This window comes from Ursus americanus, chromosome X (genome assembly GCF_024610735.1).
Source record: "Ursus americanus isolate L20-20 chromosome X, mUrsAme1.1.p, whole genome shotgun sequence".
NCBI lineage: Eukaryota > Metazoa > Chordata > Mammalia > Carnivora > Ursidae > Ursus > Ursus americanus.
The window spans coordinates 75416995-75434089 of NC_142164.1; positions in this window are offsets into that span (position 1 = coordinate 75416995).

A 17095-nucleotide genomic window follows, 5' to 3' on the forward strand; every position below is an offset into this window, starting at 1 on the left:
AGGGGAAAGAAAGGAAAAGGAGAATTTTATCTGAAAAATAAACAAGTTGTGAGGCAACACCTAGAGCTCAATATACTCTTTTGCCCTGGCATTGGAATTTTACAGTCTTGTGGGATCCATAGTGTTGTCCTCCACCTGTTCTTCCAGACTGTCTTCTGGGGGAGGGGTGCACCACCCTATTTCTCAGGTAACCCTGCCTGAGTGGAGTTTCCCCACCCTCTGTCAAGGGGATGGACTCAGTGGAAACTGGTCCTCTGTGTGGCTTTTGTACCCTGGAGGCTTTCTATGCCTCTTCAGAGGATCAGAGCAAAAATGGCCTCACCGAAACCTCTGGCCCAAAGCAGAAAATTCAGTCTGCCCTCTTTAATATATCCTTCAGGACAAACAGTATCCACTTCTGTATGAGCCACCAAAAACTGCAGCCTCCCATGGTGCATGCCCACTGCCACTCTCTCAGAGGTAGTCCCAGGGGCCTTTTTTATCTAATCTGAAACTCTATGTCTCTTCATGGGAGCATTCAACCCATTTTCATTCAGAAAACCTATTGAATGATATGAATTTAGTGCCATTGTACTGCTTGCGATGCCCCTGTTTCTGTAGATTTTATACATCATGTAAATTTTTTTGCATTTTATCCCATAAATATCCAGTTTAAGGTTTAAATGACTTACAACTAAGTAAATCTAGCATTCTAGTGGTTGAATGATCATGTCTGGTTTGTGAGAGGCACATTACTTAATCGAAACTTAAGGAAAGAACAAGATAAAGACATAAAATTAGTATTGCCAAGTAGATTTAATCACAGATGAAGGGGATACTTTTGAAATAATGAGGAAATACTTTGTACAAAATTTTGCTAATTACAAGGAAAAATAGGAGTCTGTATTACCTTTCTCAGAAGATATGCATGACCAAATATATTCATGAAGTAGACAATCTTAGCAGATCAGGTAAGAAACTTGTAAGAAAAAGAATAAGAGACTTTCCCAGATGGCGGGGTAGTTGGAGACCTTAGTTTTGTCTGGTCCCAGGAATTCAGCTAGATACCTACCAAATCATTCTGAACACCTGTGAACTCAACCAGTGATCTAAGAAAAGAATTGCTGCAATTCTACAAATAGAAAAATGACCACTTTCTGCAAAATGATAAGACATAAAAACTCACCTCAAAAAAGAAACAAGAGGCAGTACTGACTGCCCAGGACCTAATCAGTATGGATACAAGTAAAATGTTGGAACTAGAGTTTAGAATAATTATTATAAGGATAGTAGCTGGGATTGGAAAGAAAGAATAGAAGATACAAGAGAATCCCATTCTCGAGAAGCAAAAAACCTAAAATCTAATCAAATCAAAATAAAAGACTTTTAATGATGCGATAAAATTTGAGGCTCTAACTGCTAGGAAATATAAGGCAGAAGACAGAATTAGTCAAGACAAAATGATGGAGAATAATGAAACTGAGCAAAAGAGAAATAAAAAAACTACTGAATGACAAGGGGAGAATTCCAGAGATAAGTGATATCATAAAGTGAAATAATATTAGAATAATTGGGATCCCAAAGAGGAGGAAAGAGAGAGGGGCAGAAGGTATATTGGAGCTAATTATATGTAAGAACTTCCCCGATCTGGGGAAGGAAACAGGTATTCAATTCCAGGAAGCACAGACAACCCCCCTCAAGATCAATAAAAATGTCAACAACTCGACATAGTATAGTCAAGTTAGCAAATCTCTGAGACAAAGAAAAAATCCTGAAAGCAGCTCCGGACAAGAGGTCCTCAATATACAACAGTTGAAACATTAGACTGCAGCCAACCTATCCACAGAAACCTGGTAAGCAAGAAAGGGCTGGAGTGATATATTCAGTTTGCAAAATGAGAAAAATATGCAGCCATGAATACTTTACCCAGCAAGGCTGTCATTCAAAAAAAGAGAGAAAAAAAGCTTCCAGGACAAACAGAAATTAAACGAATACATGACCACTAAACCAACCCAGCAAGAAATATTAAAGAGAATCCTTTAAGTGAGGAGAGAGCCCCAAAGTAACACAGACCAGAACAGAACAGAGGCAGTATACAGAAATAGGGACTTTACAGGTAATACAGTGGCACTAAATACATATCCTTCAAAAATTATTCTGAATGCAAATGGGCTAAATGCCCCAATGAAAAGACAAAGGGTATCATATTAGATAAAATGCAAGACCCATAAATATGCTGACTGCAAGAGACTCATTTTAGACCCAAAGACACCTCCAGAATGAAAGTGAAGGGGTGGAGAACGATTTATCATGTTAATGGACCTCAAAAGAAAGCTGGGGTAGAAATCTTCATATCAGACAAGTTAGATTTTTAAACCAAAGACTGTAATAAGAGATGAAGAAGGACACTATATCATAATTAAAGGGTCTAATCAACAAGAAGATCCAACAATTGCTGTTTCCTGTCTTGTTAATTTTGGCCATTCTAACTGACGAAAGGTGGATCACACTGTGGTTTTGATTTGTATTTCCCTGATGGCTAGTGATGTTGAACATTTTTGATGTGACTGTTACCCATTTGAATGTCTTCTTTGGAGAAGTGTCCATTCATATCTTCTTCCCATTTATTGACTGGATTGTTTGTTTTTTGGGTGTCGAGTTTGAGAAGTTCTTTATAGATGTTGCATACCAGCCTTTTATCTGAAATGTCATTTGCAAATATCTTTTCCCTTTCCATCAACATGGATAGAACTGGAGAGGATTTCGCTAAGTGAAATAAATAAAGCAGAGAAGGACAATTATCAGATGGTTTCACTCATATGTAGAACATAAGGAATAGCATGGAGGACCACAGGGAAAGGGAGGGAAAAGTGAATGGGAAGAAATCACAGAGGGAGACAAACCATGAGAGACTCTGGACTCTGGGAACCAAACTGAGGGTACAGAAGGGGGGTCGGTAGGGGGATGGGTAACCATGTGATGGGTATTAAGGAGGGCACGTGTTGTGATGAGCACAGTATGTTATACGCAACTATGTTATATGCAATTGTTGAACACTACCTCAAAAACTAATGATGTGCTGTATGTTGGGCATCTGAGCATAATAAAAAAAAATTAAAAAAAGAAGATTCAGCAATTGTAAATATTTATGCTCCTAACATGGGAGCAGTCAATTATATAAACCAATTAACAAAATTAACGAAAAATATTGATAATAAAATAATAATAGTAGGGAACTTTAATCATTGCACAGATCATCAAAGCAGAAGATCAACAAGGAAACAAGGGCTTCGTATGACACAACAGACTAGAAAGACTTCACAGATATATACAGAGCATTCCATCCTAAAGCAACAGAATACACATTCTTCTTGACGGCACATGGAATATTCCCCAGAATAGATAAAATACTGGGTCACAAATTGGATCTTAACCCGTACCAAAAGGTTGGAATTATTCCCTACATATTTTCAGACCACAGTGCTTTGAAATTTGAACTCAGTCACAAGAGAAAATTTGGAAAGAACTCAAATACATGGAGGCTAAAGAGCATCCTACTAAACAATGAATGGGTCAAGTAGGAAATTAAAATAGAATTTTTAAAAAATTCACGGAAACCAATGGAAATGAGCACAAATGTTCAAAACCTTTGGGATACAACAAATGTGGTCCTAAAAGGGAACTATATAGCAATACAAGCCTTTCTCAAGAAACAAGAAAGATCTCAAATATACAACCTAACCTTACATCTAAAGTAGCTGGAGAAAAAAGAGCAAATAAAGTCTAACCCTAGCAGGAGGATAGAATTAATAATGATTAGAGCAGAAATCAATGAAATAGGAACCAAACGAATATTAGAACAGATCAACCATTCTAGAAGCTGGTTCTTTGAAAGAATTAATAAGATTGATGGACTCTGGGCAGACATAACCAAAAGAAAAGAGAAGGGACCCAAATAAATAAAATCGCAAATGAAAGAGGAGAGATCATAAACAACACTAAAGAATATATTATGAGCAACTATATGCCAAAAATTAGGCAATCTGGAAGAATGAATAAATTCCATAAAACTGAAATAAGAAGAAATAGAAAACCTGGTCAGACAATAACCAGCAGGAAATTGAAGCAGTAATCAAAATTGTCCCAACAAACAAGAATCCAGGGCCAGATGGGTTCCCAGGGGTATTCTAGCAAACATTTACTGAAGAACTAATACTTGTTCTTCTGAAGCTATTTATTTTTTTTCATTATAATAATATTTTTTATTATATTATGTTAGTCACCATACAGTACATCCTGGTTTCCGATGTAAAGTTCGATGATTCATTAGTTGCGTATAACACCCAATGCACCATGTAATACGTGCCCTCCTTACTACCCATCACCAGTCTATCCCATTCCCCCATGCCCTTCCCCTCTGAAGCCCTCAGTTTGTTTCTCAGAGTCCATAGTCTCTCATGCTTCATTCCACCTTCTGATTACTCCCCCACCTTTCTTTATCCCTTTCTTCCCCTACCGATCTTCCTAGTTCTTATGTTCCATAGATGAGAGAAATCATATGATAATTGTCTTTCTCTGCTTGACTTATTTCACTTAGCATTATCTCCTCCAGTGCCGTTCATGTTGTAGCAAATGTTGAGAACTCGTTCTTTCTGATAGCTGAGTAATATTCCATTGTATATATGGACCACAACTTCTTAATCCAGTCATCTGTGGAAGGGCATCTCGGTTCCTTCCACAATTTAGCTAGTGGACAATGTTGCTATGAACATTGGGGTGCATATGGCCCTTCTCTTCACTACGTCTCTATCTTTGGGGTAAATACCCAGTATTGCAATGGCTGGGTCATAGGGTATCTCAATTTTTAACATCTTAAGGGACCTCCACACTGTCTTCCAGAGTGGCTGTACCAACTTGCATTCCCACCAACAATGTAAGAGGGATCGCCTTTCTCCACATCGTCTCCAGCAATTGTTGTTTCTTGCCTTGTCAATTTTTGCCATTCTAACTGGCATAAGGTGGTATCTTAGTGTGGTTTTGATTTGAATTTCCCTGATGGCTAATGATTTTGAACATTTTTTCATGTGTCTGTTAGCCATTTGTATGTCATCATTGGAAAAGTGTCTGTTCATATCTTCTGCCCATTTTATGATTTGTTTATTTGTTTCTCGTGTATTGAGTTTGAGAAGTTCTTTGTAGATCTTGGATACCAGTCTTTATCTGTAGCAGCATTTGCAAATATATTCTCCCATTCCGTGGGCTCCCACCTAGCTTATTAACAAGGTATGCCCTGCCCCTATGTCCTTTGCAGAGTTGCTCCATCTAACCCACCCAACTAGAGAGGAATTCCTATAAAGCAGCTCCACATATTGCTCGTTCTGCACACAGCTACCACAACAATCAGTGCCACTCCAAAATGTCTCTTCCCTTGAGGAGAGGGGAACACAACTAGACATACCAGTTTGAATGCAGCCCCAGGAGTGGGCTGGGGGCAAGCATGTGATCTTACTGTTGGTCTCATCCATCAACAAAAGCATTTCAGGGGCAAATAGAAAGACTGCCTGCAGGTTGTTATGACCACAGCCCTGGCAAACAGGCTGAGAACAAGCATAGAAAAAGATATAACTAAAATTCCAAGGTGGCCTCAGACTGGCTCCTTAACAGCAACATCCCAGCCCCCAGCAAGCAAAGTGGAACTTCGCAGCTGACTGAACAGAAAGCAAACATGGCTCAAATACAACATTAGGGCACACACAATATACATATGAGATGCCCCTGAAGGGTCTGATTCTGGCAAACAGGGAACATTGCACTACAAAGCACTAGAGGACCTCTTCTTCATAAGGCTGCTTTTAAGCTCAGGAGATATAACAGACTTTCCTAATACATAGAAACAAACACAAAGAATTGGACAAAGTGTGGAGACAGAAAAATATGTCCAAATGAAAGAAAGGGACAAAATTACAGCAAAAGAGATAAATGAAACAGAGATAAGCAATATGGTTGACAGAAAATTCAAAGTGATGGTCATAAAGATACTTACTGGGCTTGAGAAATAAGGGGAGCATCTCAGTGAGACCTTCAACAGAGATAGAAAATATTAAAAACATAATCAACTAAAGATGAAGATTTCAATAACTAAAATAAATATACACTAGATGGAATTATTAGTAAATTAGAGAAAGCATAATAATGTATCAGTGATTTGGAAGACAGAGAATGAAAAGCTATCAGGCTGAAGACAAACAAAAAGTCTTAAAAAATGAGAATAGGTTAAGGGAAATCATTGATATTATCAAGCATAATAATGTAATAACATACACCTTAACATACATCCTTGAATGAGAAGAGAGTGAAAAGGGGGTAGAATATTTATTTTAAGTAATGATAGCTGAAAACTTCCCTAATCTGGGGAGGAAAACGGACATCTATTTCCCAGAGGTACAGAGACTCTACAACAACATCATCCAAAGTAGGTACACACCAAGACGTATAAAAATGTCAAATGTCATGATAAAGAGAAAATCTTAAAAGTAGCAAGAAAAAAGAAAACAATTACATACAAGGAAAATCTCATCAGGCTATCAGCTGAATTTTCAGCAGACAGTTTGTAGGTCAGAAGGGCATGGAATAATATAAGCAAAGTTCTGAAAGAAAAAAAAAAAACCCTGCAACCAAGGATATTCTATACAGCAAGGCTATGATCCAGAGTAGAAGGAGAGATAAGGAGTCTCCCAGGAAAACAAAAGTTAAAGGAGTTTATCACCACTGAACTAGACTTATAAGAAATGTTAAAGGAACTCATCTGTGTGCAAAGAAAGAGCCATAATGAAAAGTAAGAAAATTAGGAAAGGAAAATATTTCACAGGTAAATACAAACATAATAAAAATAATAAATTACTACACTAACCTTACCTTGTCCCATGGACATGACTAGGTAACACTTGCATCACAGCATACAACCCAGAAAAGGACCCAAATACTGACTGAACAAACTCCACAACTAAATGTAGAGAAAAGGCCACATTGAAGAAGGCAGGAAGGGCAAGGACTCAGTGGGAAACTAACTCTCCCCCCCACGCATGTCTCACTGCCAGAGCGAGGGGGCTGCATGTGTGGGTAGGGATGAGAAAAAGATTAGCATACCTGGGAGAATACAAGGGGAAGAGAAATCCCCACAACATTTGACTTTGATCATCAGAGGGGTGCCAAACTTCATGGCCCCTTGCAACCAGCAGGACTTAAAGCTTGGAACTTTAAAAATCAGAAGCCTTGGCTCTGAGAGAGCTTGGAGGGGGAAAGGAAACTGAATCCCTGCCCTTAAAGAGACAGTACAGAAAAGAGCCCATAGAGCTACAGTTTGGAAACAACAGTTTGAAAAGTCCCTGGGGATTATGGGACTTGGGATTTAGTTACTAATCTTAGAGATCCCTGAGTGCCTTTCTAGGAACAAAGGAGCTGGCAGGCACAATTTCCTGCCCTGACTCCTCATCATAAACACACAATCACCTGTGGGGTCAAGCACAGCACTCACATTAATTCACTACTTACACCAAACTCTATCCCCTTCATCCCGGCCTGCATTAGACCTGGTGCTGTGGATCCCCTCCCCAGAACTCCTGCACAAACCCTGCCAAGACTGCATCTTCCTCCCACAAAAGGGGCTCTTACCCTGATAAAACTGCACCCACTGCCAGCATGTGCACTGTGGAGCAATCCCCACTGAACCCAGTATCTGTGGTGGCTGTGTGCCTACAGTGGGGTAGAAAAGGAGTGCACAACTTGAGGCACCATGACCCTACCTGCCCCATGCACTTCGCAAAGTGGCCCCTATCAGCTTGGTCTTGTGCGTTCCATGTGGAGGAGGACCTGCAAGATCTGGTTAAAAGTGCACCTACCACACATGACTTTTAATAGCAAGAGATATAGCTGACTTTCCTAACATACAGAAATATACACAGAGAGTTAGGAAAAATGAAGACACAGAGGAATATGTCACAAATGGAAGAACAGGATAAAACCAACCACAGCAAGAGAACTAAGCAAAATGGATATAAGTAACATGTTTCACAGAGAATTTAAAGTAATAATCATAAAGATACTCACTGGACTTGAGAAGAGAGTGGAGGATATCAGTAAGATCCTTAAGAAAGGTATAGAAAACACAAAAAAGAATGTCTCAGAGGTGAAGAACACAATAAATAAAATTAAGAATACGTTGATGGAATCATTAACACACAGGAAGAAGCAGAGTAACAAATTAATAACAAAAAAGACAGAGTAAATGGAAAGTGATCAAACATTAAAATTGAGGAAAAAAAGGAATTATGTAGAGTGAGAATAGACTTAGGGAAATCAGTGACTCCACCATGTGTAATAACATTTACATTATATGGATTCAGAACAGCAAGAGAAAGAAAAGGGGGCAGAAAATTTATTTGAAGAAATAATAGCTGAGAACATCCCTAATCTACAGAACGAAACAGATATCTGGATTTAGGAGGAAGGGATCCCTCAAAAAAAAAAAAATGAACCTAAGTATGTCCACACCAAGACACATAGTAATCAAAATGGCAAAGTTCTGATAAATAAGAAATTTTAAAAGCAGCAAGAGAAAAGAAGACAGTTACATACAAGGAGAACCCCATGATGCAATCAGCTGATTTTTAACAGAAACTTTGCAGGTCAAAAAAAAAGTGGCAGAATATATTCAAAATGGTGAAAGGAAAATAATCTACCATCAAGAGTACTCTATGCAGCAAGGGTATCATTCAGAATACAAGGAAAGCTAAAGAGTTTCTCAGACAAACAAAAACTAAAGTAATTCATGACTACTAAACCAGCATTACAGACATATTAAAGTGGAAAGGAAAGACCATAATGAGATTATGAAAAGTAGGAAAAATAAGAGAAATAAAAAATAAGTATTTCTGTAAAAAAAGTCAGCCAAGGGATTAAAAAAATCTATACGTCTGTTTTTGTGTGAGTACCATACTGTTTTCATAATTACAGCTCAGAATAGAGAACCTAGGGGCGCCTGGGTAGCGCAGTCGTTAAGCGTCTGCCTTTGGCTCAGGGCATGATCCCGGCGTTCTGGGATCGAGTCCCACATCGGGCTCCTCCGCTGGGAGCCTGCTTCTTCCTCTCCCACTTCTCTGCTGTGTTCCCTCTCTCGCTGGCTGTCTCTCTGTTACATAAATAAATAAAATCCTAAAAAAAAAAAAGAATAGAGAACCTAGAAATTAACCCTTAACTCTATGGTCAACTAATCAACTACAAAGCAGGAAAGAATATCCACTGGGAAAAAGACAGTCTCTTCAACAAATGGTGCTTGAAAAACTGGACAGCCACATGTAGAAGAATAAAATTGGACCATTTCCTTACACCATAAACAAAAGCAAACTGAAAATGGATGAAAGATCTGAATGTGAGAAGGAATCCATCAAAACTGTACAGGGGAACACAGGCAGAAACCTCTTCAACATTGGCCACAGCAACTACTGGCTAGACACGTCTCCAAAGGCAAGAGAAAAAATGTTCAAAATCATTAGCCGTCAGGGAAATTCAAATCAAAACCACACTGAGATACCACCTTACGCCAGTTAGAATGGCAAAAATTGACAAGGCAGGAAATGAAAATTGTTGGAGAGGATGTGGAGAAAGGGGATCCCTCTTACATTGTTGGTGGGAATGCAAGTTGCTACAGCCACTCTGGAAAACAGTGTGGAGGTCCCTTAAAAAGTTAAAAATTGAGCTACCCTATGACCCGCCATTTCACTACTGGGTATTTACCCCAAAGATACAGATGTAGTGAAGAGAAGGGCCATATGCACCCCAATGTTCATAGCATCTTTGTCCACAATAGTTAAATTGTGGAAGGAGCTGAGATGCCCTTCAACAGATGCATGGATTAAGAAGATGTGGTCCATATATACAATGGAATATTACTCAGCTATCAAAAGGAACAATTTCTCAACATTTGCTGCAGCATGGACAGCACTGGAGGAGATAATGCTAAGTGAAATAAGTCAAGCAGAGAAACTTATCATATGGTTTCTCTCATCTATGGAGCATAAGAACTAGGAAGATCGGTAGGGGAAGAAAGGGATAAAGAAAGGGGGGTAATCAGAAGGTAGAATGAAGCATGAGAGACTATGGACTCTGAGAAACAAACTGAGGGCTTCAGAGGGGAAGGGCATGGGGGAATGGGATAGACTGGTGATGGGTAGTAAGGAGGGCACGTATTGCATGGTGCACTGGGTGTTATATGCTACTAATGAATCATCGAACTTTACATAAAAAACCAGGGATGTACTGTATGGCGACTAATATAATATAATAAAAAACATTAAAAAAAGAAACAAAAGCAAAAATGAACTATTGGGACTTCATTGAGATAAAAAGCTTCTGCACAGCAAAGGAAACAGTCGACAAAACCAAAAGGTAACCTACAGAAAGGGAGAAAATATTTGCAAATGTTTTATCAGATAAAGTGCTAGTATCCTATATCTATAAAGAACTTATGAAACTCAACACCACAAAAAACAAACAATCCAGTCAAGAAGTGGGCAGAGGACATGAACAGACATTTCTCCAAAGAGGACATACAAATGGCTAACAGGCACATGAAAAAAATGTTCAACATCACTCAGCATCAGGAAAATACAAATCAAAACCACAATGAAATACCCCCTCACACCAATCAGAATGGTTAAAATTAACAAGTCAGGAAACAACACATGCTGGAGAGGATGTGGTGAAAGGGGAACTCTCTTACACTGCTGGTGGGAATGCAGGCTGGTACAGCCACTCTGCAAAACAGTATGGATCTTCCCCAAGAAGTTAAAAATAGTTCTAGCTATGACCTAGCAATTGCACTACTAGGTATTTATCCAAAGGATACACACATAGTGATTCAAAGGGCCACATGCACCCCAGTGTTTATAACACCAATGTCCACAATAGCCAAACTATGGGAAAAGCCCAGATGTTCATTTACAGATGAATGGATAAAGAAGAGGTGATATATATATAATGGAATATTACTCCACCATCAAAAAAATGAAATTTTACCATTTGCAATGAGGTGGATGGAACTAGAGGGCATTATGCTAAGTGAAATAAGCCGATCATAGAAAGACAGTTATCATATGATTTCACTCATATGTGGAATTTTTAAAAACCCAGAGGATCATAGAGGAAGGGAGGGAAAATAAAATAAGATGAAATCAGAGAGGGAGGCAAACTACAAGAGACTCTTAACTATAGGAAACAAACTGAGGGTTGCTGGAGGGGAGGTGAGTGGGGGATGGAGTAACTGGGTGATAGGCATTAAGGAAGATATGTGATGGAATGAGCACTGGGTGTTATATGCAACTGACGAATCTCTGAACTCTACCTCTGAAACTAATGATGCACTATATGTTAATTAATTGAATTTAAATAAAGTAAAATTTTTTAAAAAGGGCTGTAAAATATGACAACATACACCTAAAATGTAGATATAGAGGAGTCAAGAATGGGTTTGAACTTAAGCAATCATCAATTTAATATAGACTGGCATATGCAGGAGACATCATATACAAACCTAATGGTAACAAATAAAAAACCACTAATAGATAGATAGATAAAGAATAAAGAGAAAAAAAACCAATATATCACTAAAGAAAGGTAAAAACCCTGAAAGAGAGGAAGAGAAGAAAGGATGAGAGAAAAAACTACAAACTAAACAACCACAAAATGTAACTTATTAACAAAATTACGTATCTATCAATAACTACTTTTTTATTTTTTTATTTTTTTTAATTATTTATTTATTTATTCGACAGAGATAGAGACAGCCAGCGAGAGAGGGAACACAAGCGGGGGAGTGAGAGAGGAAGAAGCAGGCTCCTACCGGAGGAGCCTGATGTGGGGCTCGATCCCATAGCGCTGGGATCACGCCCTGAGCCGAAGGCAGACGCCCAACTGCTGTGCCACCCAGGCGCCCCAATAACTACTTTTTAAAAGATTCTATTTATTTATTTGACAGAGAGAGAAAGAGGGGCGCCTGGGTGGCGCAGTCGTTAAGCGTCTGCCTTCGGCTCAGGGAGTGATCCTGGCATTTTGGGATCGAGCCCCACATCAGACTCCTCTGCTAGGAGCCTGCTTCTTCCTCTCCCACTCCCCCTGCTTGTGTTCTCTCTCTCACTGGCTATCTCTCTCTGTCAAATAAATAAATAAAATCTTAAAAAAAAAAGAAAGAGAGAAAGAGAGCACAAGCAGGAGGAGCGGCAGGCAGAGGGAGAGGAAGATGCTAGCAGAGAGCCCAAAGATGTGGGGCTTGATTCTGGGATCCTGGGATCATAACCTGAGTCAAAGGCAGATGCTTAACCAACTGAGCCACCCAGGTGCCCCTATAAATAACTACTTTGAGTGCAAATAGACTAAATGCTCCAATAAAAGATATAGGGTGAAAGAGTGGATAAAAAAACAAGAGCCATCTATATGCTGCCTACAAGAGACTCATCTCAGATCTAAAGACACCTGTGAGGGGATAGAGAAATATTTATCATGCAAATTTGTGTCAAAAGAAAGCCAGACTAGTAATACTTATATTGGACAAAATAGACTTTGAACAAAGAGTGTAAAAATCCACAAAGAGGAACACTATATAATAATAATGTGGACAATCCAATTAGAAGATCTAACAATTGTAAATATTTATGCACCCATCATGGGAGGACCAAAATACATAAAACAATAACAAATGTAAAGGAACTAATCAATAGTAATACAATAATAGTAGGTGATTTTAACACCCCACTTACATCACTGAACAGATTATCTAAACAACAACAACAACAACAACAACAACAACAACAACAACACAACAACAAGGAAAAGGTGGCTTTGAATGACACCCTGGACTAGAAGGATTTGACAGATATATTCAAAACATTCTGTCCTAAAACAGTACAATACACATACTTTTCAAGTGCACATGGAACATTCTCCAGAATAGAACACATATTAGGCTATAACACAAGTCTCAACAAATTCAAAAGATTGAAATCATACTATGCATCTTTTCTGACCACAACAGTATGAAACTAGAAATCAACCACAAGAAAAAAAAGAAAACCGGAGAGCACATGGATACATGGAGGTTAAATAACATGCTCCAAAAAATGAATAGGTCAAACAGGAAATAAAAAAAAGAAATAAAAAATACATGGAAACAAAAGAAAATGAAAACATAATAGTCAAAACATTTGGCTGCAGCAAAAATGGTTCTAGGAGGACAGTTTATAGCAATAGAGGTCTTCCTCAAGAAGCAAGTAAAAGTAAATAACCTAATCTCACAACTAAGGGAGTGAGAATAAGAACAAACAAAACCCAAAACCAGTATAATGAAGGAAATAATAAAGATTACAGCAGAAAACAGTAATATAGACATAACCTCTGCCCCCTATACAACAGCAATGGAACAGATCAAGGAGATTAGGTTCTGGTTCTTTGAAAAGATCAACGAAATTGGTAAACCTCTAGCCGGAATCATCATAGAAAGAGAATTAACTGAAGTAAACAAAATCACAAATGAGAGAGTAGAAATAACAAACAACACCAAAGAAATAAAATTATAAGATAATATTATGTAAGAGGGTGTATCACCTAAGTAGACAAACTAGAAAAAAATAGATAAACTACTAGAAACATGTAACATACCAAAACTATAATAGGAAGAAATAAAAATTTGAATAGGTCGATTACCAGTAAGGAGATGGGATCAGTAATCAACAAAAACGAACGCCCAGGGCCAGATGACTCCACAGGCGAATTCTATGAAACATTTAAAGAAAAGTTAATACTTATTCCTCTCAAACAACTCTAAAATGTACAAAAAGAAGGAAAACTTTCAAATTAATTCTATAAGGCAAGTATCACCCTGATACCAAAACCAGATAAATATACCACCAAAAAAGACCAAGGGCCAATATCTCTGATGAACAAAGTTACAAAAATCCTCAACACATTACTGGGAAATAGAATACAACAATACATTAAAAAAATCATTCATCATGCTCAAATGGGATTTATTCTCAGGATGCAATTGTGGTTCAATACTTCTTTTTTTAATAATATTTTTTATTATATTATGTTAGTCACCATACAGAACATCCATAGATTTTGATGTAAAGTTCCATGATTTATTACTTGCGTATAACACCCAGTGCACCATGCAATACGTGCCTTCCTTACTACCCATCACCAGCCTATCCCATTCCCCCAACCCCCTCTGAAGGCCTCAGTTTGTTTCCCAGAGTCCATAGTCTCTCATGCTTCATTCCCCCTTCTGTTTACACCCCCTTCCTTCTTCCTTTCCTTCTCCTACTGATCTTCCTACTTCTTATGTTCCATAGATGAGAGAAATCATATGATAGTTGTCTTTCTCTGCTTGACTTATTTCACTTAGCATTATCTCCTCCAGTGCCATCCATATTGCAGCAAATGTTGAGAAATCATTCTTTTTGATGGCTGAGTAAAATTCCGTTGTATATATGGACCACAACTTCTTAATCCAGTCATCTGTTGAAGGGCATCTCGGCTCCTTCCACGATTTAGCTATTGTGGACAATGCTGCTATGAACATTGGGGTGCATATGGCCCTTCTCTTCCCTACGTCTGTATCTTTGGGATAAATACCCAGTAGTGCAATGGCTGGATCATAGGGTAGCTCAATTTTTAACTTTTAATGGGACCTCCACACTGTTTTCCAGAGTGGCTGTGCCAACTTGCATTCCCACCAACAATGTAGGGGGGATCCCCTTTCTCCACATCCTCTCCAATATTTGTTGTTTCCTGCCTTGTCAATTTTTGCCATTCTAACTGGTGTAAAGTGGTACCTCAAGGTGGTTTTGATTTGAATTTCCCTGATGGCTAATGATTTGGAACATTTTTTCATGTGTCTGTTAGCCATGTGTATGTCTTCAATGGAAAAGTGTCTGTTCATATCTTCTGCCCATTTTTTGATTTGTTTATTTGTTTCTCGTGTATTGAGTTTGAGAAGTTCTTTGTAGACCTTGGATACCAGTCTTTTATCTATAGTGTCATTTGCAAAAATCTTCTCTCATTCCATGGGCTGCCTCTTAGTTTTATTGACTGTTTCCTTGACTGTGGAGAAGGTTTTGATCTTGATGAAGTCCCACAAGTTCATTTTATCTTTTGTTTCTCTTGCCTTTGGAGATATGTCATGAAAAAAGTTGCTGTGGCCAATGTCAAAGAAGTTGCAGCCTATGTTCTCCTTTAGGATTTTGTTGGAAACCTGTCTCACATAGAGGTCTTTCATCCATTTGGAGTTTACCTTTGTGTATGGTGTGAGAGAGTGGTCAAGTTTCATTCTTTTGCCTGTAGCTGTCCAATTTTCCCAGCACCATTTATTGAAGACTGTCTTTTTTCCACTGGATGTTTTTACCTGCTTTATCAAACATTAGTTGCCAAAAGAGCCGGGGGCCCATTTCTGGGTTCTCTATTCTGTTGCTTTTGTCTATGTGTCTGTTTTTGTGCCAGTACCATGCTGTCTTGGTGATCACAGCTTTGTAGTATAGCTTGAAATCCTGCAACGTGATGCCCCCCGCTTTGTTTTTCCTTTTCAACCATTCCTTGGTGATTAAGGGCCTTTTCTGGTTCCACACCAATTTAAGGAGTGTTTGTTCCAGTTCTTTGAAAAATGTCCTCGGTATTTTGATCGGGATGGCACTGAACGTGTAGAGTGCTCTGTGTAGCATAGACATTTTAACTATGTTAATTCTTCCGATCCATGAGCATGGAATATTTTTACATCTTTCAGTGTCTTCTTCAATGTCTTTCAGGAGTGATTTGTAGTTTCTAGAATATAGGTCCTTTACGTCTCTGGTTAAGTTAATTCCGAGATAACGTATTTTTCGTGCTATTGTAAATGGAATGGATTCCCTAATTTCTCTTTCTTCAGTCTCATTGTTTGTGTATAGAAATGCAACTGATTTCTGAGCATTGATTTTGTATCACGCCACATTACTGAATTGCTCTATAAGTTCTAGTAGTTTGGGGGTGGATTCTTTTGTTTTTTCTATATAGAGTATCATGTCACCTGCGAAGAGAGAAAGTTTGACTTCTTCTTTGCTGATTTGGATACCTTTTATCCCTTTTTGTTGTCTGATTGCTGTTGCAAGGACTTCTAGTACTCTGTTGAATAATAACGGCTAGAGTGGTCATCCTTGTTGTGTTCCTGATCTTAAGGGAAAGGCTTCCAGCTTTTTCTCATTGAGAATGATATTTGCTGTAGGCTTTTCATAGATGGTTTTTATGAGATTGAGGAATGTACCCTCTATCCCTACACTCTGAAGTGTTTTAATCAGGAAAGGATGCTGTATTTTCTCAAATGCTTTTTCTGCATCAATTGACAGGATCATATGGTTCTTGACTCTTTTCTTGTTGATATGATCACACTGATCAATTTGCGAATGTTTAAGCACCCTTGCATCCCATGGATGAATCCCACGTGGTCATGATGGATAATCCTTTTAATATACGTTTGGATCCTATTAGCTAGGATGTTGTTGAGAATTTTGGTGTCCATATTCATCAGGGATATTGGTCTGTAATTCTCCTTTTTGATGAGGTCTTTGCCTGGTTTGGGGATCAAGGTAATACTGGCCTCAATACTTCTAAATCAATCAAGGTGATACCTCACATCAATGAGGGAAACAATAGGGAACAGGGAAGATGGTGAAGGAGTAGGAGGAACCTAGGCTTACCTCATCCCATGAACATAACAAGATAACTATCAAATCATCCTAAATATTGCAGATAATAACCTGAGGATATACAAAACAAATTGCACAATTGAAGAGAGAGAAATAGACACTTTGAATAAGGTAGGAAGTACAGATATGTGGTTTAGGGGGGGAAATAGATCACAGATTCTGTGAATGAGAAGGAGCCATGGTCCTAGAGAAGTGCAAGGCAGGGAGAGGGGCACATAGAGTAATACACAAGGAGAATGTATCTCCAAAGCCATTGGCTTGGAAACATGAGTGGCTGAATTTTATGAGTTCTTGAAACCAGCAGGGCTTGAGCCTGGAATATAAATGGTGAG